Raw genomic sequence first — 23,585 nt, 5'->3', positions numbered from 1 at the left:
CGTGACAAGACTTTGAATATCCATATAAATCTTATTTTTGTTTTTATAAGATTTTTATTATATTATCTCTCTCTCTTTCTCTCTCTCTCTCTCTCTCTCTCTCTCTCTCTCTCTCTCTCTCTCTCCCTCCTGTGCATGTGTGTGTGTGTGTGTGTATGCGTGTGTATATGTGTGCATGTGTTGGCCACACATGTATGTTTGCCCTGGATTCCCAGGAGCTGGAGTTATGGGTAATTGTGAGTCAGACATAGTGGGTGCTGTAGACTGCCCTCAGGTCCTCTGGAACAGCAGCCAGCGATCTTAACCTCTGCATCATCTCTCCAAACCACCATCTTCCTCCCTCATGAACACTAAACTTGATATCAAGTTGTGATGATGGTGATGGTGGTGGTGGTGGTGAGGGCTGGTGGGGTAGAGATAGGGGGATGAGAGTAGAAAAGAATCTACTAATGAGGTTAAAGAGGCTGTTTCTCCAGAGTGGAACTGTAAGGGGTTTCAGTGTGAGCAAGGCTTACCTGAGCCCATCATGGGCCAGGATGTGGGGTGCTTAGAAAAATTGTTCAAATGCTAAAAACAGGCCCTCCACATAGACCCAATTTGAACTCAGTTGAAAATACACCTTAAAATAAATCAAAGCCAAGGCTCAGGCAGGACAGGAGGGTGACAGGCAGCTTTAAAGCAGAGAGGAGAGTGGCTTTCTCTGTCTCCATCATCCCAGCCTATTAGGAGACATCTTTGATTCTGTGTGAACTTATATTTACTTCATGGGTACTACCTCCTCGTCACCACCATCCTTTTGTAAGCTTGGGACTTTCAAAGGCCACCCTGCCTGCCTCTCAAGGACAAGAACATTTTTATACCAATGCTGGGAAAGCAGTCAGCTGAGTCGGGAGCTGTTCACCCCTCTTGGAATAGCCTCAGCTGCAGAGCAGTGTCTCGGCCAAGGCTGTGTCCTCTCTTGGGCAGCTGCATCTGATGACTGGCTGGTGCAGAAACCAAAATCCAAAAACCTGGCAAGCTCATCCTCACTAGGGAAATTTCCTAAGCCACCGTGTCACAAAATGTCCTTGGGGAGTCAACTAATGAGTTCCTGAGCATCTCACTGCTCATCAGCATTGCCCTATCTTCCCTTCCACAGGTATTGTCCCCAAGGTATCATTTCACACTCTCCATCTTGAAGACGTGTTCCCTGGCTCAGAGAGCCCAACCTATGATGTACAATCCACATGGCTAATGTTTCTCCGGCATTGGTGAATTTGGTCAGGCATGATGCTCGTGCAGACATGATGTCATTTCACCGTCAATTCCCCGTGACCTGGGCTCTTAAGTGCATCTATGGATGAGAATTCCAAGACTCAGTGACTCAGAGAATCAAGGATGCAAACTTAGAATTATAAACGCTACTCTGTGGATACCAAATCCCAGGCTACATAAATATGTCTTCCGTCTCCTGGCATGCTAAAACAGACACACGGGACTGTTCACAAACTTGCTGTATGTAAACTTAGACTTCTCTGAATAGCATTTCTGTGAAGTGTCCATATGCACGCCTTGAATGTATTTTCAGATGACTATACACTGTATATTCTCCTGTGCCTTCATACAATGGACTCTTGGTGCTTGCTTATACAACCAAATGTGAGCTCCTCTGAGAAAGTTTCAAGCTCCAGAACACATCTAGAACACAATTCTACTTCTGGTTGCTTTCATTGCTGCCAGATGTTCGTCTATAGGTAAAATTTATAGCAGTGAGTTGTGTCCAACTCAGCTTACGATGGTGTTGTTTCACAAAAGTGCCATGCAGAGGTTAGGGTGTGGAGACTGAGGAATAGTCAACCACATCCCTGCACAAAGGGATGGGTACAGGAAGCCATCAGTCTCTGTTCCTCTGAGAGTCTTGACATAACTCTGAGCTTTCATGAGGCATGAAATTTCCTCAGATCCCTCCTCTCAGCAACCACATGAATCATCTGTGAACATTCATCTTGGAACCACCATAAACCACAAAGTGGCACAAAGACAGAAATAAGAAACAGTGGAGGAATGCCTCCAATACAGGGTATACACTGTGCTTGAGATCTGGCCCAGGGTTCCCCAAATCACTTGTTTGAAGTGTTGCTTAGGGAATGCACAGGATTTGGTACACAGGCCCTCATGTCTATGATTTGCTAATGCACATGGATGCACAGACAAGGCACCAAAGGGAAAAGGCACATGAAATAAAGTCCAGGGAAAATCAGAAGGGGGCATTCATCCACATCCTCTCCCAATGCTTACCCTAGGATGTGATTATTTCCCCCCAATGTGAGTCAGGCCAACCAGTGTGAACATCCAGCACTGGAGATGCCCATCAGAGAATCCAGGTACAGGACATACATGGAGAGCTCTGTGTGTACACAAGCATCCTGTAAAAGTAGGAACCCAGTGTAGCTACAGGCTTTACATAAACAGAAAGGTGCAGAAAAACCATTGATCTAAGTGGCATGTGCCATCTGTAGGAAGCCTTCAGAATGACAGAAGGCTCGAATCTGTGAGGGAACTCTTCTCTGTGTAGCGCCCAGTATGGATGAGTAAATGAGTGACAAAACCAGGGAGAGCCTTGTGGACAAGGAAGGCATGAGTCCAGAGATTGCATCAGACCTAACTTCAGTGCACCATGAAAGCCGATTGTCTGAAGTGCAATGGGGTATGGTGACCTTAGGCTGTGATCTACTGATGCCTGTTGTAGATGGGAGATGGCCAGGCAGTGATGGTACCCACACTGTGTGCAGGGATTGTCACCAACACACCTTTCTTGTCCAGTTTTTCACACCAGCCCTGTGTAATCATGGTGGCTCTCCTCCCAGAATGCTGTTCCTCACTTAGCCTCTGCTAATGAGAAGACTATGCATACCATAGGCAATCCTCATGTCAATGTGGCCAGGAGTGGACACTCTAAGCTGGTCAAACAGTTTCATAGGCTAAATATATCCCGAGAAAGTATCACATTTGGGGAATGCTGTGAGGGTGGATGTAAAATCCATACTTCTGACTTCGCTTGGAAAATCGGAAAATAGAATAAAAATTAAATTTACATGTTTGAATGGCAACCACTGACTGGAAACCAGATGCATGTGTGAAGTAGGTGGTTTTTGGAGTTAGGATCTACTCAGTGATACTTCATAAATTATTTGAAGACGTGGGTTGGAATGTTCTAGCAAAGGGAATATCCTGAATTAGATATCAAAAATCTAAAATGAAGAAATAGTTTATATAAAAATACCAAATTACTCTATGCTTCTGAAATGGGAAGAATTGCCCCCAATGGACCATGGTGCCCCAGTGGCCATTGTTGACATAGACCCTGCATGGGGAGGCAGCTTTACTGTCTGTTTCCCACAAGCTTAAGCTTCCCTGGCTTTGAGTTGAGAACCCATAAGCAAGGAAGGACAGGGAGTTGACTCAGTAGAGTGCTTGCTTGCTTTGCACATGAAGACCTGAGCACTATCCCCAAGACCCCAGTACTGGGGAATCCGAGAGAGGCAGATTCCTGAGGCTTAATAGCCAGCCACCTATCCTGAGTGGCAAGTTCTAGGCCAGCGAGAGACTCTGTGTCAAGACCAAGGTCTATGGTACCTGAGGAACAAGAGCCAGGGTTATATTCTGGTCTATACATACAGAAGCACGTGCATACATGTGTGCCTACCCACATACGTGCATGCACATGAACATGTGTGTGCGCACACACACACACACACACACACACACACAGACCACACACACAGAGAGAGACCACACACACAGAGACCACACACACACACACCACACACACACACACACCACACACACACACCACACACACACACCACACACACACACACCACACACACACACACACACACACACACACACACACACACACACACACACACACACTATACAGTCATGTCTGCTGGGGTGTCCAGGGAAATATCTGAATCCCTTTAGATCTGAGGTTTTGTGTTCTCATCAATGCCTTCTTTGACAGCAGTATTCCAGCAGATCAACACTCCAGTTGGATTTCTCCTCCCTTAGAAGAGCATCCACACCCTTGATAAGCATCTCAGTTATCTTATATGGACCAGACAAATGCAATCTCTCAAATGTCTACCAAATTAACCAACTTGTTATTGCTGGGGTTTTTTCAGTCAAATGAGAAACATATACTAATACTTCACTTATAACAAAGCAGAGATTTCTGAATCTCATTATATTCTGAAAGGTGGACTCTTCTGATGCCTGGATGCATCGGTAGGACCCACCTGGCGCCACATCTATTCAGTGCGTCGAATAAAGCCAGCCCTGTTATCTGTTGCCAGGGCGAGGGAGATTAAATAGTTCAGACCCTTTAAAACTCTGCTAGCTGTTCCCAACTTTCATCTGAGAAAACTCCTATTCCAAATCTATTCATCTCAACTCACTGCCCTTCCCATCAGCTCTGAGGAGTCCTCTACACACTGGCCCGCTTGCTTTCTGTTTTCATCATTAAATTCCACTCATTGTCAAGTTACTGTGTCCGCCCAGTAAAGCAGACAGACATCAGTCACAATCCACACCCACTCATATATCACACATAACATACATACTATAAATAAAAAGCCCACAAGTAACCCTGTAGTGTGTGGTTTTTGCTACCACGTTTTAGGCTCTGGGCAGACTGTACTATCATCCCCCGCCCAGATTCCCTTGGGATAAAGAAAAAATACACACACACACACACACACACACACACACATGCCAGTTAATCTTAAAATGCCTTTGCTAACTCAATGACTGGGCACTCCTAAACCTCCCCTGGCACCCTAGGCGTAATCCAATAGAGTTGTCATTGGCCACTCAGCCCCAGATCTCACAGGACTCCATCTCTGAAGCATAGGAGGCCATGATCCATGCTAGGCAGACACTTTGAGTGCTGCTGCAACGGGGTCCCAGGCTTCTCAGGCTTCTGTCAGTAACCCCTCCTCCATTCTCTGTAACTAAGCCCAACCGAATCCCTTTTTTCTGTGGTCCTTTGAATAGGAATGTTCCTCAAAGGCTCAAGCATTTGAATGCTTGGTCATTAGGGAGTGGCACTGCTTGAGAGAGATTAGGAAGTGTGGCCTTGCTGGAGTAGGTCACTTGAGTTAACCTTCCCAGCCTATATAGACTCTTGCACCTTCTCAGACTTGTGTAGCCATGTGTAATTAGAGCATAACTGCTTACAAACTGCTTGGAGGAGTGGCTGGAATCTGAGGTTAGGGGCCAATGGCCCTGGGACCCACATTTCTATGAAGGAGTGTCAGTCAACAAAGACCACTCTTAAGGGGTGAGATCTCAGCAAAGAAGTGCAGCTAACGGGGTTGGGGATTTAGCTCAGTGGTAGAGCGCTTGCCTAGGAAGGGCAAGGCCCTGGGTTCGGTCCCCAGCTCCGGAAAAAAAGAACCAAAAAAAAAAAAAAAAAAGTGCAGCTAACCTCAGGAGGAGGCAACTGTTTTCCTCAGAGGACCTTGTTCCACACCAAATATGCTCAGTAATATTCCCCGTTAGTATTCTCTAGGCAATATGGCAATAATTTCAATAATTTACATGACATTTGCATTGTATTGTCTAGTATACAGAATCTACAAAGTGATGTAAAAATGTTTGGAAGACTTTTCTACAATTCACCTGTGAGCAAATGCGGCATTTTATACAAGGAGGTTGACCACGAAGTGATTTTTTTTTTCACACGGGGCTGGAACTGACCCCCTGCGGATACCGCGGAATGATTTTGAGATTATATATGCAGATTTTTATATTTGTATCAAGTTAAATCTGCACTTAGCTGAACGGCCCCATCAGCGGGAACAATAATGAACGCTCCTTACGTATGCTAGAGAAAACGCTCCTTGGTAAAGCTAACAAGAGAAGGATCCAGAATGGGCATGGCTGGTTGAATCAGAGAAGCCCACCTGGCCACGGGCATGCTCTGTAATGACAAGAATGTTCTAGAGGATGGAGAGGCAAAGGCCAGTGGTCAGCCTGAGAATATGGAACAGCCAGCTCTGGACAAGTGAGGCCAGCTTACTGCTCACAGCTATATAGTTGAAAGCCTGTCTGTGTGGCATCTCCTGAATCCCTCCTTGGAGACACGATGGATTCTGATAAAGGGTGAAAGAAGGTTGCTACGAAAATGATGATGAAGGGGCTTTGCCCTGAAGGTCCTTTCTAGATCCTGTTGTAAAGGTCTCATCATTCAGTGGGGCTCACTGTAATTATGGATCCTGCATACTCCAGTCCGAGAGTGGATGTCAAAGGTCACAGAGCAGCACAGAGATTGGAAGGTCACCCTCTCTCTGGGCCCTTCATCGAAGAGGAAACAAACAGCAAAATAACCATAAATACCTCAGCGACAGATGTGATCCAAAAATTGAAGTTCCAGATAAAGTGACTCCGAGGAACAAAAGCAAATTCCCAGAAGGAGCAATCGCTGAGTGGGTTCATTTTGTGAGGAAGTTGCCCTTTTTTATGACGCGCTGACTTCGAAGGCTGAATTGCAGAGACTGGAGCAGAAATATTTTCATCAAGATGCCGCCGCTCTTGGGAAGGGGAGGGCAAAAGAGGCTTCTCAGCTCTGTGCACCATGGCAACTCTCAGAATGTTTTCTAGGGCAGGTATGCCCTCTCAGTGAGGCAGGCGAGTTCTGGCTGGATGTCCTGTCTGCAGACTTGCCCTCTAAGTGGCAGGGAGGAGGGGGCTTAAAGGTTGGAAGCACCGGGAGCCCGAAGGTACGTTAAACAATCTGAGGTGACTTTTACTGGGACTCTAATCCTTAAGACAGGACTCCAGTCACAGCAGAGGATCCTCAGAGAATCCCCCACACCTACTGTCCCTGTTCCTTTCCTCCTGCTGCCAACTTGGGCCCAGGAGTCCTGGGTCAGCACCCCTCCCCTACGCGCCGTCTCTGCTTCCTGTCTGTCAAAAGGAACAGCACCGGGTTAACCGGAAACAGCAAAGTTCTCCTTCTCATAGGTTTAGGGTCAGACAGTTGTCACCATCAACGCCAAGGGCTTCAATCACATCAGTCAGGAGTGATGGAGTTGCTTCTGGGGGTGATTTACAATCAGACCCACCTGTATTTGCAGCTTCTATACACTTCACGAAGAAAACTAAGATCAATGGGCAGAATGGTGCCTGGGCAGGAACATAAAACCATCCTCCTGGGGGTTGGGGATTTAGCTCAGTGGTAGAGCGCTTGCCTAGCAAACGCAAGGCCCTGGGTTCAGTCCCCAGCTCTGAAAAAAAAGAAAAAAAAAACAAAAACAAAAAAACAAAAAACAAAAAAACACCCTCCTGGGTTCACGTCTTGCTTCTGCCATTTGATAGACCAAAGCGGCTTCCAAATGATTGTGCTTGGGTGAGCTTGCCTGAGAATGGGAATTATAACAGAGTATGCGATATGTTGCTTTGCTGGGCCATGGGGACAGTATGGTAAAGCAGGGGAGGGGACTGGGAGCTCCCTTGTTTTCCCCAACACACTCTTAAGCAGGATCCCGTCACAACCTTACAGTGAAGAAGATGAGGAACAGCACACAGCCTAGAAAGAAAACAACAAACAAACAAACAAAACCCCCAGTATTTGCTAATACCTCAGATCAAAGGTCTGAGCTCGCTGTGCCTTCTCCCATTTAACAGTCCCCAGGCTCCCTTTCTCTGTCTTGGACTCCCATCGCATTAGTTTACTGTGGAGATAGCCTTTCCCAACAGAGAAAGGTTGGTCCCTGTCTCAGTTTGGAAGCAGAGGGGTGCTTGTTATCTGTGCATTAAGTTATAACTGGAGAAGTCAAAACCATCAGAACATCACAGCGAAAGACAGTCCAAAAGACTCTAGCCTATGGAGTACAAACATTTCTGTGTGGCGTCATCCAACCCAGTGTGGAAGTCTGGGAGTAAATGACAAACGCTTACATTGATAAGAGGGTGGCACTGCCCTCTGATGACCTTTAAACCTCTATTCTCTAATCATTAACCAGAAAGGAAGTGGCATCACTGGTGTAGCAGACTCCACCTAGTTTGTATAGCTGGGACAGAAAGTGGAAACTCCCCACCCCTTTCCAATGGTCATGCTAATGCTCAGTGTGTTAATAGATTAATTAATTAATTAATTAATGCTGAGGATAAAATGGACTGAAGAGTGTGTTCCATAAAGATTCTCCCCTGCCTAGAACCTAGCTGGCCTACTTTTACATTGGTTTCCATTGTTAAAACTCTGTAGAAGTTAGATAGTTCTCCCTCCCACCCCCAAGCTCCCCAAAATAAGACTCAGACTCAAAATATATTTACAACTACCGTGGCCATATAGCTAGGCTCTTCTCTCACTAGTTCATAATTTAGAAAAACCCATTTATTCTAATATGCATTCTGCCACGTGGCTGGTTACCTGCGCTCAGGTATCATGCCTCTGTCTCCCCAGGTGAATCTCCTGCTTGGCACTTTCCCAGAATCCTTTCTGCCTCCTGGCTGTTCCACTTCCTATTTCCTGCCCAAGCTGTGAGCCATCAAATGTCTTATTGACAGGTGCCACATCCATAAAGACGTAAGATATTTTCTTTACAAATCTCTACTTCTTATAGCATGAGGTACTACATTCCATAAGGTATCCCAACAACTATATAACAAACATACTTTGAGTATGTCACCTAAGCAACCTGGTGTGCACTCTCCCACCCATCAGATGTCATCCAAGCGGGGAAAAAAAAGGATCCCACATTCCTTGTTTTGAATTTTCCATTTAATATTTGGACTTACTAAGACAAACACAGAGAAAGGTCTGCTCTTACCAAGAGCTTCTTGCTCGATGGGAAACTCCTACAACTTCATTCATATATCTCTGCCTTTAATGTCATTTTCAAGAGGGAGTTTTAATGAGTTAGTGAATTACATCCCTTTAAATATTTCAAAATATGTTCATAAATTCAACATATCTGGCTCCTTTTAAAGCAACGAATAGACCTCATTAACATGGGAAGCGCTCTCAAACACTTAAGGGGTCCTAATAAATCTCACAAGAGAAACTTCCGAGAGCCCTTGACTTCTGCTGAGCTCCCCGCTCTTGTTGGTACTTACAGAAACTCTCTTAAACTCCTCGACTTAAAATCACAAGTCCAAAATTAATTTCTCGCCACAGGAACCTCGAGGCTATTCACTTGCCTGAGAGAATGCTCTATCATAAATATACATAGAAAATACACTTTGATAATTATACCGCTTAGCATAAATAATAAGAAGGAGCAGACCTGGTTTTATTTGGCAATGACTCTTAAATTGTTAAACTTTCTGGGTTCTAGACTCAATAAGAAAGCTGTTTTTACCATCTCCAGAAAGTGTAGATTATACGCAAGCAATGTGGGACGCACCATTCTTTTATCACCATAATCCCCGTTTCAGTGAGCCAAAACAGTCAACTGACCAACATTTAGGATCAAGTACCATGACCCGCTATCACCACATACTCTATTATTGTCCTCACCGCCCTGACTAAGAGCATTACAGTCACTCTTCTAGCGTCTCCATGGAGACAGCTTCAGGGCCAGCACTCCAAGGGAACTTCTCTAATACCCCTGCCAATATGGCTGCTTACAACCTGGGTCTCACCCCACCTTGGTGGTTATGACTGGATTAACTCAATCAGCTGACTACTTTTTAAAAAAAAGAATAAGAAGACAACTTCATTAGATGAACTGATAAATTTGACATTTCTGAAGTTATTAAAAAAATACTGCGCTACTGCAAAGAACCACCATCTCACATCACTAAATGCAACAGGGGTTTTAAAAATGAGAATGGGATTGTGATGGTTTGTATATGCTCGGCTCAGGGAGTGGCACTGTTAGAAGGTGTGGCCCTGTTGGAGTAGGTGTGTCACTGTGGGTGTGGGCTTTAAGACCCTCATCCTAGCAGCATCAGATGAAGATATAGAACTCTCAGCTCCTCCTGCACCATGCCTACCTGAACACTGCCATGCTCCTGCCTTGATGATAATGGACTACACCTCTGAACTACTAAGCCAGCCCTAATAAAGGTTGTCTTTATAAGAGTTGCCTTGGTCATGGCGTCTGTTCACAGCAGTAAAACCCTAACTAAGACAGGGCTCTAGAATTTAATGTAAGGAACACTGTAAAACAAGAGAGGACTGGAGAGATGCCTCTCTGGTTAGGGCACCCGCTGCTATTACAGAGGAACCAGGTTCGATTCCCAGCACCCACACGGTGGCTCACAGCCATCTGTGACTCCAGCTCTAGGAGATCTGCTGGCCTGCATAAATAAGATTAAGAATAAATTGTTCAAAAGATGAATCACATGAGATCAGTGGGAGAAAGCAGATGAATTCTAGGGAAAAATGAACAGTAAGTACAGAGCAACCTCTAGATATTACAGTGAAGGATAGGATGGGGGATTATGCATAAATCCCATTACAGAATCATTATAGACTTGCCTGACAGTAGGATCTTCTGTAACCTGTTCAATAAAATTTTTAAATTAAAAAATAAAGCTATGACATGTCCTCAGAGGAAGATAATAATCCTCTAAGCAGGATAAAAAAAAAACTTTCTTCGGTCATGGCTGCATGCCACGCTGTGGTGAGTGTGTGTGTCCTGTTTTGGAATGATGACAGATTTACCGGAAGACTAGAAGCAATTACAGAGAAATCACATGTGGTCACTGCTCGGCCCCTCCCAAAGGTCATTTTCAAACACACCATAGGCTCAAGAAGCTGAGCTGAGAGCCAGACACAGAGCTTACTGTGAATGGAATCTGTCCAACTCTTAACAGTGTTGTTCGTGGCTCCTCCTGTCCCCTCCCTGGAATGCCCAGGCCATGCCCAGCCCCAGATGGCCTCTTTTCCCACAGTCTGACTCTGTGAATTAAGTTTGCTTTCCAGAGTCCTTGACTGATCCCTGGCGAGGACAGCCTCCCCTCAGGTTTCCGTGATACTTCAATCACAATGTATCCACTCCTCACCTCATTGTTTGATCTGTCTCTCCCTGTGTCTATTTCTCAGAGTTGAGCTTCACATCTGTGTGAGCATTCACCTCCTTAGTCTAATCCTAAGCAGAGGGTGAGCATTCGATGTTTTAATCTGTTCTGGAGGAAAAACAGCTGGGGTCCTCTTCGATGAAGACCTGCAAAGCAAAAGATCCTAGAGGGAAAACAAAGAATGGTCTCATTAACTGAGTACTGGTCCTGATACAGGGGAGGGGGAAAAACTGTGTTCTTGAATAAAAACTTCCATTAGTAGCTAACGTTAAAGTAACTAGTTTGATGAGGGCGAGAAAGATGTCAGGCAGAAAGACAAAATAAACTCACAACGATCTTACATTTAAAAACAGATATGGAAGAAAATGGAGAAAGGACTTTACACATCAAGACTCCTGGAATTCAGAGTTGATTAAACGAATCCCAAAGGCTCTGGCTTACGATGTGATTGGTTATTCATACAAATGGCATTTGTTTTCTACCTGCATGAGCATCTTAAATGTGGTTTTGACAAGCAGGAAAAAAATAATTTCCACGCTTGGCTTCCAAGTGGACAAAACTTGCAACTTGAAGGGAGTTGCTGTTTCTAGGACTCTTTAAGAGGAAGCGGGAGCTGTCCAGCTCGGGGCCACTCAAACGAAGGAATGAGAAATGGAGGCTATGAAGAGAAGGAAAAATCAGAAGAGGAAGGAAGGAGGGAAGGGAAGAGAGCTGATGTGCCAAAGAGATTGATAAGAAGCAAATAAAAAGAAAAAAAGAAAGGGATAATCTTCTCATGGGAATGGCATTAATTGGAAACTCATCTTTAAAACCTATTCCACTAGAACTAGAAATAGACTCAAGAGGGGTCTAGAGAAAATGGATGGATAATTGCCAGGAAATTTAAATTACTTTAAATTAAATTACTCTAAGGGTATTTCATAAACGCTCCTTTGGTCTTCTTTGTTTCGAGGCCACTGAGCTGGAAACCCACAGTCCTCCTTTCTCGTGGACACCTGTGCAGCCTCTGCCGTGGGTGATCAGCCAATGGGACTGCAGTCAAATTAACCCACAGTCACCAGGAACCTCAGATGAGATAATGAGTTACCAACAGGAGCTCAAACTGGATTGAGGTAAGGACAATAGCTGTCCCTCTGACAAAAGGAATGGGCCAAGGCACAGACACAAGAGAGAGAGTCGTATGATGATTGAGGTGGAGAAGGATGTTGCCACAATCCATGGAACCCAGAGACAGCAGAAAGAGTAGAAGGCAGAGGTGGGGCTTTCTCCTGAAGTCCCCAGAACAGCATAGCCCTGATGGTACCTTGACTTCATATGTCCAGTTCCAAGAACTAAGAACAAACAAACCAAATTAGACTGGATTGGGCTAATCTTACAGGGACATGTGAGGCTGTGTGTGGAGATAGGGTCTCTTGGGGGTAGCTGGGGGATTGAGATAAAGGAGGTCTTCACAGTAGGGCCATCATGCAACAGGGCTTAGAAGAAGAGAGTCCTCTCTTCCCCTCCCCCTTCCTCCTCTTCTTTCCCCCCTTTCCATCCCTCTTCCTGCCACCCACTACCCTGTTGTGCAGACAGTATGCCAGGAAGAACCCTCACACGAACTGAAAGACTCTAATACTCTGACATTAATCTCCCAGAGTCCAGAACCCCAATAAAAACTGCACCTCACTCGCTCGATAGACTCAGCCTATGATGTTCCCTGTTGACAGACAGCCAGAGTTGACCAGGACAGCCATTGAGCGTGGGGTGACCTCACACAGCAACCACTGAGCCCAGATTGTAGAAGATTCTGGAGAAAAGAAGGCATTGTGAGGATGTCGAAGTTTACCTTTTCCTGTTTAAAGGGAGACCATCCTAGTATTCTTCCTCCTGAACACAGACTGAGGGGCGACAGGATCTCCATCCTGTAAGAGAGGTTCAGGAAAATCTCACTCCTGGGCCGAGATTCACATTTTCTGCATAGATATATCCCAGGCTCTCGTGTGCCTGACTCAGAACCCATTGATGGAGAAGAAGAATGGGGAGAGGAGGGTGGGAGATGTAGGAGAATGGAAGATGGAGGGGGAGGAGAGAGGAAGGGGGAGGGGAGATGGAGAAGGAAGGGCAATGGAGGGCCATAGGAGATGGAGGAGTATCGGAGAAGGAGGGGAAAGGGGAGGGGAGATGGAGGGGGATGGGAGGGGAAGGGAGGGGAGATGGAGGGGGACGGGAGATGGAGGGGGATGGGAGATGGAGGGGGATGGGAGATGGAGGGGGATGGGAGATGGAGGGGGATGGGAGATGGAGGGGGATGGGTGGTGGAGGGGGATGGGAGGTGGAGGGGGATGGGAGATGGAGGGGGATGGGAGATGGAGGGGGATGGGTGGTGGAGGGGGATGGGTGGTGGAGGGGGATGGGAGATGGAGGGGGATGGGAGATGGAAGGGGATGGGAGATGGAGGGGGATGGGAGATGGAAGGGGATGGGAGATGGAGGGGGATGGGAGATGGAGGGGGATGGGAGATGGAGGGGGATGGGTGGTGGAGGGGGATGGGAGGTGGAGGGGGATGGGAGATGGAGGGGGATGGGAGATGGAGGGGATGGGAGGTGGAGGGGGATGGGAGGTGGAGGGGGATGGGAGATGGAGGGGGATGGGAGATGGAGGGGGATGGGAGATGGAGGGGGATGGGAGATGGAGGGGGATGGGAGATGGAGGGGGATGGGTGGTGGAGGGGGATGGGTGGTGGAGGGGGATGGGAGATGGAGGGGGATGGGAGATGGAGAAGGAGAAGGATGGGAGATGGAGGGGGATGGGTGGTGGAGGGGGATGGGAGATGGAGGGGGATGGGAGATGGAGGGGGATGGGAGATGAAAGGGGATGGGAGATGGAGGGGGATGGGAGATGGAAGGGAATGGGTGGTGGAGGGGGATGGGAGGTGGAGGGGGATGGGAGATGGAGGGGGATGGGAGATGGAGGGGGATGGGTGGTGGAGGTGGATGGGAGGTGGAGGGGGATGGGAGGTGGAGAAAGATGGGAGTGGAGAATATTCTTAAGAGAAGTACTTCCTTGAATAGATTTTCCTTGAATGTTAAAACTTTCTGATTGGGAGACGTCTTTTTATTCTGGTAGATGGGAGCTTCCAGCATCTGTCAGGCCATGTATCCAATGGGGAGGGACCATATGTACATGTGCGGGAGGAGATGGTTGGGGTGAGAGGGAGGAAAGAGGGGGCAAGGAGACTACATGGGAAGAGGAAAGGATAGAATGGTGTTTGTTAGAGTGTTTGAAGGTAGGGTCACTGCAGGCTCTATCTGGAACAGAGGAGAAGATGACGACCTCGTGGTCTCCACCCCAGGAGTGAAGATCTCTGCACCTCAGGTAATGACGCGAATCACCTCTTCCTTGCTTTCAAAGCGGAGCCCGGGTCACTGTTAAACGAAGTTATTGTACACAGGGGTAATGTGTGCCTGAAATGTAGCATAGAGAACCTTTGTAAATAGTCCTACCGTTTCTGAGGTTCATATCATTAACTACTCACACTGAAGCTGACATTCCCTATAATGGAATCCGCAGCATTGAGCAGGCCCAGCTCATGCCTGAAAGCATTGACCACAGGATGGCAACGTACTGTGGCACTCGCCTACCTTTTGGGTGAATTAGCTTTGTGACCGACTGCCCCATTTCCAACTAGAGACAAAAAAAAAAAAAGAGAGAGACTGAATGGACCGTCATGTGGCTCGTCGATTAAAATCACTAAATTGGTCTGGAGAAATGTCTCAGGCATTAAGAGCACCCTGGGTGATCTTCCAGAGGACCTGGGTTCAGTTCCCCGTGCCCATATGGTGACTCCCACACGGTGACAACCACCTCTAATTCTTTTTTTCTTTTTTTCGGAGCTGGGGACCGAACCCAGGGCCTTGCGCTTCCTAGGCAAGTGCTCTACCACTGAGCTAAACCCCCAACCCCACCACCTCTAATTCTTACTCCAGGGAATCCACCCTCTTCTGACTTCTCCTGGCACTGGACATGTATGGTGCACAGACACACATGCAGGCAAAACAGCCATACACATACAAATATTTTAAAAGCCTAGAAATTTTAGAAAGCGGATATGTCTTGACATGTGAGCTGTTTGTGACAGCCAAGAAGAAAGTTCGGAAGAAGGCACCTACCTAAGCCATCATCTCTCGTGCCACTGTGGGATAAGAAGGGCTGAACATGGACTGTTCTCTTCCCACTTTGCTTACAGAGCCCGGCTACAGACTGGACAAACATGTGAGACACAATTGTCGATTCAAATACCAAAGGAGTGACCATGAATAGTAACAATTGCGTATTTTTATCGGGCACTTAACTACATGCCAGAACAGTTCTAGGTGGATTTTAAGGTACATGGATCATGGCATTGGCTTCAGGGACTGGGGAACATAACAGAGAAAGGTTCCATATGGGTGGTAGCTCTCACCTGTAATCTCAAGTCAAGAGGATTCTCTGGAATTCAAGGTTTCTCAGTCTACATGGCAAGATCCATGCTGGCTTAGGCTAAAAAGGAGACACTGTCTCAAAGATGAAAGGGAAGAAAAGAGGGGTTGGGGATTTAGCTCAGTGGTAGAGCGCTTGCCTAGCAAGCGCAAGGCCCTGGGTTCGGTCCCCAGCTCCGGAAAAAAAAAAAAGGAAGAAAGAAAGGAAGGAAGGAAGGAAGGAAGGAAGGAAGGAAGGAAGGAAGGGAAGAAAAGGAGGATGGGCGGAGAGGAAAGGGGAGGGGAAAAGAAAAGAAAAAGGGCCTTGCTCAGAATGTTTGTGGGGATTGGCAAGGCGGAAGGATCAGGACTAAATAACTACTTGGAAATTAATTTAGCAGCAAGCTCACTGTATACACAATGGCTTTTGGCTTTGAAACCACTTAGCTATTGAATTAAGGATTCTCCATTAAAAAGACACAGCTCGCAAAAAAAAAAGAAAAGCAATTTAATACAACTGTTTGAAGACCAAACCCGTACATGCAGGTAAATTCAACCCTCAACTGCAAACATCACACACACACACACACACACACACACACACAAAGCTGGCCAACCCTCAACTGCAAACATCACACACGCACACACACACACACACACACACACACACACACACACACAAAGCTGGCCCCTGGGCATGGAGGTAGCCTCAGTACAGGTGAAGGTTGGGAACAGGCCAACAAGATGCAAAAGAGATGCTGGCTTAAAGCTTTGAGCTGAAGTCACTGGTTTTGAATGTCCTTGAATGTCCTTTGAATGTCCTTTGAATGTCCACACTGACTGGATGAGTCAGGTTCTCCAGAGGAGAAGTGATAGGAGGCATGTAGATTACAGAGGGGATTTATTCGAGTGACTACATGATGTGGGCTGGGCAGCCCAACAACAGCTGTCTGCACACTAGAAAGGCTGAGAACACAGTGGCTGCACCATCCCCAGGACTGCATGCCTCGGAAGTCCCAACCTTGTGCTGAAGAGCTGGAGGATGTCTGGAGGAAAATCACCTTTGGTGCAGAGTGAAAGGCCAAGAAGCTGTGCTCCGACGTCAGTGAAGGATAGCAGCCATGATACCAGGCAGATGCACTCAGCGGTGTGGAGGGAAGACTGTCCGCACGAGTACCACTTTTCCTCAGATCCCTTTATAGCTAGGCTATCACTCGGGGGAAGGGTCTCACAGATCTTCTAACTGATCCCACATCAAACCATATTGTCAATCAACAGGCATGTGGCCATTTTGTTCCTGTGCCCACAGGTGAGACCCACGAGCTATCCAGAGACAGGTCAGCTCCTGAGTCACCGTGGTCACCGGCTCCTCTGGCTCATCTGGAACCGCACTTGTGTTCTGAATAAAATGTCCCCCACAGGCTTGTGGGTTTGAACCTTTGGTCCTCAGCTGATGGTGTTGTTTAGGGAAGTTGTGAACCCTTAAAGAGTTAGAGGAAGTAGGGAATGGGAGCAGACCTTGTGGTTTCATAGCCCAGGACCACTGCCTGTTAGCTCTGCTTCCTGTGTGTGGTCACAATGTGACTAACCAGTCTCCCAGCTCCCACCACCATGCCTTAGCAACCATGATGGACTCTGGCCCTCTGAAAGAGTGAGCCAAAATAAACATGTTCTCCCCTAAGTAGCTTTTGTCTTATACTTTCATCCCATCAGCAGAAAAGTAGCTGGAGAGATGGCTCAGTGGTTAAGAGCACTTGCAGCTCTTCTGAAAGACTAGAATTCAGTTCCCAGAACCCAACTGGCAGCCCACAACCACCTGCCACTTCAGCTCTGAGGAAATCCGGTGCCTTCTTCTGGGCTCTATGGGCACTGTACTTATGTGCCCAGTGGTTTCTGCCTTTCCATATTAAATACTGTAAATAATATGTGCCCTCCGACCCTCTGATATCAGAAAACAAGACCAAAAAAAGGCACGCAGACCACATAGGAAAAGCTTTCAGCAGACCTAGGAATCTATAAAGCTTTTTAAAAAGTTGTCTTACTTTGCCTTTTGAAGATGGATGGTGTGTAGTCTCTTGGAGTCACACTTCACCTTTGCTTGTGTCTTCACTTGGCCATGGGTGTTTCACCTGGATTTGTACTGCTTGGAGACCCACCAAGCTCTACAAGTCACTGCCATGAATGCTGGACTGAGTTTGCTACATAGCAGGGTCACTCGCTAACTAACCAACTGCCCAACTTCCCATTCCTCTGCCCTTCCCCTCACTTCCTCCCTCTTTGTCCCTCCTCCTTCCTCTCTCTACCCTTCCTCTTACTTCCAGCCCCTTCCGTGGATTCTAGATGCCTCAGAATTCAGTTCTATGGAAGGAAGCTGTTCACTTCCCACTTGAGTAGGATAGAACCATTCCCAGCAAAATCACAGGGAGGGAGTGTGCCTGGGAACATAACTGATGTGGGGCAGAAATAAGACAAGAGAAAAATAGAGGAAGAGACTGCTATTTTTAAGTAGAACATTCTTTTCTCTTCAGTGACTCGGGAGAGAGGCAGACTCTGCTGAAAATGGGTTCCTTACTTACGGCGAAGTGCTGGCAAGTGGGAATCTATTTTGGACTAGAGCTGAAAACAAAGTCTATTTTGAGAAACAAGCCGTGATTGGCAGTCTGCTTTGTTTGACTTCTGCAGACCATTGTCCCTAGCAGAAAGAGAAGCGTGCGTGTGTTTGCTCGTTTTTTAAACAGCAATACTGTCTCCGCTTTGCAAGATTCGAGATTTTTATACTTTTGTCAGAACTCTCTCAGCAATGAGAGAAACAAGGCAAATTTCCAAACTCCCACGGTTCTGCCCTCTCTTCCTATTGCTGCTCTGTCTTTGAGATGCTTGTCTGTGTCACTCACCATCACTGAAACCATCCCAAGCAACCTCTTATCCTGAGAAAGGGATTGTGGGAGAATCCAGAGAATGCTAAAACATGAATTCTGTAGTATGAAATCTGGGGGTCTGTCTGGGTCTAGATGACGACCATAGGGGTCCTTCTCTTGCAACTTTGGGCTGAGACCCTCGGGGTAACACTTCATCTGAACAAGCTTAGACAGAAAGGACTCAAGATGAGAGAAAAGATACTGTGTCCATTAGCAATAGAACCTCAGGTTGGAGATATTAAACATTGTTTCTCTTAAAGTGAAGTGTCTCATAGCCCAGGTTGGACGACCTCTCACATTCTCACTCTCTTTATTGACTGAGTGAAGAGTACATATGGCCATTCCATTACATCTTTGCAACATCTTATGAACCTGTAGCCATTTAAAAGGAAGTTTTCTTTTACAATAGTAGTAGTAGTAGTAGTAGTAGTAGTAGTAGTAGTAGTAGTAGTAGTAAAAAATAATAATAATAATGGCCCAGGTACACTGACTAGCCTCACTCTTATTTCCTCCAAAGGCCACAGACTTTCTAGGGTACACGACTTGGTGCTAACTCTGCACATAAATTTATAATGAGCAGCATCCATGATCACTCTTGTGACATGAATAAGTGATGAGTTTACCTTCAGCCCATCTTGTTGCCAGTCTGTGATACTGCTGTGTATAGTGAAGTTAACATGTAAACTCATACTTAATATATAATCCCCCATTAAAAGCAATTACCAGGGCTGGGGAGATAGTTCAGTCAATAAGTGCGTCTGGGTAGGCATAAAGACCTGAGTTGAGATTCTCAACACACAAAAGCCAACCGTGGAGTTGCATATCAATAATGGAGATACTGAGGAGACAGAGACATTAGACTCCCTGGGGCTGGCTATGCAGCTAGTCTAGATGAATTGGTGATCTCCAAGTTCTGTGAGAGACCCTGTCTCAAAAAATAAGGTAGAGAGTGATAGAGGAAGATTTTGCCACTGACTTCTGACATGCAGGCTTACCCAGGCATAGAGTGTACCATTGGAGAGCAAAATAACTAGAGATATTGACTATATTCTATCAACAGATGGCCACAGTGGCCCAACTTGACCACAAGCATTTTTAAGCGGTAAATGCCAGGCAATAGGATCATAGAAGAGATGTGCCTTCCTACCTATAAGATGTGGGAGACATCAGGGAAATATAATCACAATGGTGGCGTGGATGGATTGTGTCATATATAAAACACAGCAAGCCCTGAAAGTATAGAAGAATAAGTTTAGATAAGGAACCACATTGGAGAAATAGCCAATCCTCCTGAGACAAGCAGAGGTAGATTAGGAGAGAGGCTTGATGGGGTTTGCTGGGTAAAAAACTGTTGATTCATTTAGTGTCTATTTAAATTTTCTAAACTTTCTAGTGTCCATGGCAACTGGATTTGATGATGCAACCAACTGTATTTCTCAACACCCAGACACACAACCAATGTAGCATAGTTATGCACATTTTCAGACCTCTCTCAAATATTTAACCTGTATGAGACACAGGTGTGTAATGGGCTTGTTTGATTCTCTGAGAGCCTCTGTGACGGATGGATGGGGTCTCTAGGGGACAGCATCAAGAGTGCCTTTGACACCCTTTATAAAGGTTCACCCACATGTAGAGACTCTGAGGTAAATCAAGCTCAGGAGAGAATGTAAAGGGACACTGTGTCTCCAGGATTCTAGAAGGAACGTTCTATCCTGTATGCTGATTTTTCCTTTGAAAACTTTCAGACACGAGTCAAAAAAAGAACGAAAAAAACAACGAACAAACAAAACCAGGGAATCCTGTTTCCATGCACCCACATCCCACTTAACTGAGTTTTCTAATGCCTGTTTTCAAGCACAGTTTTTTTTTTTTTTAAGATTTGTTTATTCATTATATATAAGCACGCTGTAGCTGTCTTCGGACACACCAGAAGAGAATATCAGATCCCATTACAGATGGTTGTGAGCCACCGTGTGGTTGCTGGGAATTGAACTCAGGACCTCTGGAAGAGCAGTCGGTGTAACATGTCATACAGGTGAAGGCGGGTACAAGATAGAACGAAGCCTGTCATTGGACGAGAAGGAAGGATGGGCGGGAGAAAAGTTTGAGCGGAGAGGAGGAGACTGGAACGGAAGGAGACCGGAGAGGAAGCCATTGAGAGAGAACATGGAGGCAGATGTCAAGATTCCACGCTGTACCTTTACAGGTTGTTATGAATGTTCTCAAGGGATGGGTGGCTTTGTATAGGTGGGCAATTATATCTTATCAACTGGATCAGAGGTTATTGTGCTGTGTGTTCTTTCCTGTGGTGAATTAAGTTTAAGAGACTATGTGGCGGCTGGGACGCTAAGCCGCCATGGAATTGAGATGTATATTTCTGGCATGGTGGCCTCCTGTCTTGGGAACTAGATGGGTAGAGAGATTGTTGCCAAGTCCAGAGAGAGGCCATCAGCAGTGTTTTATGGGATGGAGCAAAGCGGGTGAGAGGCTTTGCTGACTGGGATTAAGATATCTACCAGATATCTTGGGGCACTGCAGTGCCGGACCTAGTGGTGTAAAAGCCTTTATTTTATATAATTTTACAACAACAAGTCCATGCTCTTAACCACTGAGCTGTCTCTCCAGCCCAATGGCTGTTTTCAAATGAGTCGATCCTTTTCTTCATTGACAGGTACCAAACAACAAATCCCCAAACAGCACTTTTCAGTAGACTCCTTCCTAACTGGTCAGGGACTCAAACTTTCCTCAGAAGCCACTGCCTCAGTTGCACAATCAAACCCTACACCACTGGGTCCATATTCGCTGTTTGCAATACTAAGCTAATTAAAGGCTGTAAGTTCGTTTTACATGAGAGTCCCAAAAAAATGTACAGTGTTGACAGAATTGTGCGTTTAATATTCTACATCAATCTAAGGCAGCTTCACTTACAAAATCAGAACAAAACAATCGGTAACTGGTGTGCAGTTCACTCTAGGTGTACACACGTACCGGAGAGGTTTGTTTTGTTTTGTTTCGTTCTGAGGGAAGTTGTTTTTGTTTTTGTATTTTAAGACTGGATGGGGTCACATAATCCTGGGGTCCTTTGCATTTGTGAATCTGTGTGTCTTGGGCGAGCCAGAGGACTCATGCAGCATGAAACTCAAGACTCAAATAAACTCAAGTTGCATGTGGCTCTATTTTGATACCTCTTATTCCCCATAATAAAATGGCAGGGGATGGAGAGATGGCTCAGGGATTAAGAGCACTGACTGCTCTTGTGGAAAACCCGGGTTTGGTTTCCAGCACCCACACGACAGTTCACAACACCCTCCTCTGGCCCCTGTGGTACTGTATGTATGTGGTGCACAAATATACATGTAGGTAAACCTAGCCATACACATGTAAAACCAATAAATAAACCTTTAAAAATAAAATGGCAGTTTGCACTTAAGGTGGTAAAAGCCTGTGGTAATTCATACCGGTCTCATTTACAGTTATTTACTGCCAGCTACAATAATTTGGTTCAATAATATTTGGCAAATCAATTTTGACTGAATCAGTAAATTAGTGGGAAAAAAAATTTGCAAGGTGTTTCATGAGAAAGCCAAGCTGGTCAAAAACGGTTGAGTATCTTTGACTCAAGCTTTTAGTAGATCCTGCATATTCAAGTGTATCATATAGTCAGGAAGCATTGAGGTTTACTGCATGAACATCATCAACATATACTACCTGTAAATGGAAGTAGTATTTTTAATATTTTATTTTTACTGTATGTGTATGAAGTTTTTGCCCACACATATATGTGCACCATTTGAGTGCCATGCCCAAAGAGGCCAGAAGAGGACATCAGCTCTCCTGGAACTGGAGTTAACAGATGGTTGTTAGTAGACATGTAGGTCCTAGGAACTAAATTCGGGTCTTATAGAAAAACAGCCAGTGCTCTTAACCACTGAGCCATCTCTCCAGCCCCTGAAGAGGTATATTTTTGCATATCCAATGTTCCCATCATGAACAAGATGGGAATCTGAGCTTGGTCCAGTATGGAGGTCAACATTACTCCTCAATGTGTCAGAAATATGCCATTGTGGGATATGAGAATAGATTCAAGTACTCATATATAACGGTCAGATTTTAGTCTTCAATGTGAGGTTCAGAGGTTTTTTGTTTTAACTAATTTAATGATTGATGTTTGTATTTAAACTTTGTCAACTTGATTTTTAAAAATATTTAGATGTAGTAGCGATAAAATCTCAATCAGTTTTTGCTCAAGCCCTTCATCGCGCAGCTGAAAAACCAAAAGTTAATTTACAAAAATAGCAATAGCATATTCCCGCAAGACAGCACATCCCCTCAGAGGTGTGCATTCTTACCTGGGACTGTGTCTGGAATAAAAGGATGATAACTGAACCAAACCAACCCTCACGGCTGTTAAAGTGTCACTTCGAGTTTGCGCCTCTGAAATTATGACACAGGCACATTCAGCAGGAGAGTCGTTTAAAAGATAGTCCTGTGGCCTTGGAGTATCCAAGGCTGGGAAAATCCACATAATACTGTACAGATCATTATGCTGCGAGATCTCATGGGCCGAGACGGGTGGAAATGGGAGACAGGGGCATTTCACATTTGTTCAGCCATTCTACTGACCTTTGATGAAAAGACACTTAATCATAATGTTTGCCTGCTTGGAAGAAGGGTAAGACAGGTTTACTATTAGCTCAACACTAGGAAAGGCCCAGGTGGGTGCCATGAGTGTGAGGTTTGGTCTGTTGCTATGTATCACAATGCTAAGTGTGGGCCCCCAAGACCTGGTTGCCCCGGAGACGAGAGAGTCTGCACACAGATCCAAGTGGCACAATGTGACTTTACTCCCATGTTATTGCTGATTGGTGAATAAAGATGCCAGCAGTTAATAGCTGGGAAGAAGAGACATAGGTGGGATGTAGAGTTCCTAGATTTGGGATCAGAAGGGAGAAGAAGGTGAGGAGAGAAGAAAGCAGCCATGGGTTAGGGAAGCACAAAATAATGGCCGTGTAGATTGGCTAATTGGAGTAAAGAGCAGCCCAGAGGAAACATGGCAAATTATGTAATGGGATTATTGGCTAGGAAATAGACATACTAGCATAGAGGATAGATATCTACCTTACTTACTGTAAATTAAAGGTTGTGCATGCATGTGTGTGTGTGTGTGTGTGTGTGTGCGTGTGTGTGTGTGTGCGTGTGTGCGTATGTGTTT

The 23,585-nt window shown here is 45.6% G+C and overlaps 1 long non-coding RNA gene across 2 annotated transcripts in view; it reads right to left on the bottom strand.

The window, feature by feature from the left end:
• The window catches only part of LOC120095947 (uncharacterized), a 34,144-nt gene extending 11,031 nt beyond the window's left edge, over positions 1-23,113 (bottom strand). Inside the window, exons 1-2 of one of the 2 annotated variants that reach the window (XR_015634321.1) lie at positions 22,723-23,113; positions 10,999-11,176 (exon numbers count right to left, since the gene is read on the bottom strand). This is a non-coding gene — a long non-coding RNA (uncharacterized LOC120095947). Of the gene's footprint in view, positions 1-10,998; positions 11,177-12,677; positions 12,803-22,722 lie in introns of those variants that run through there. The other variant, XR_015634322.1, reaches the window with a different exon arrangement.
• Positions 23,114-23,585: the final 472 nt, after the last annotated feature.

The sequence above is a fragment of the Rattus norvegicus genome, chromosome 12 (genome assembly GCF_021556685.1).
Source record: "Rattus norvegicus strain SHRSP/BbbUtx chromosome 12, alternate assembly SHRSP_T2T, whole genome shotgun sequence".
Taxonomy (NCBI): domain Eukaryota; kingdom Metazoa; phylum Chordata; class Mammalia; order Rodentia; family Muridae; genus Rattus; species Rattus norvegicus.
This window is presented reverse-complemented; position numbering and strand designations above follow the sequence as displayed.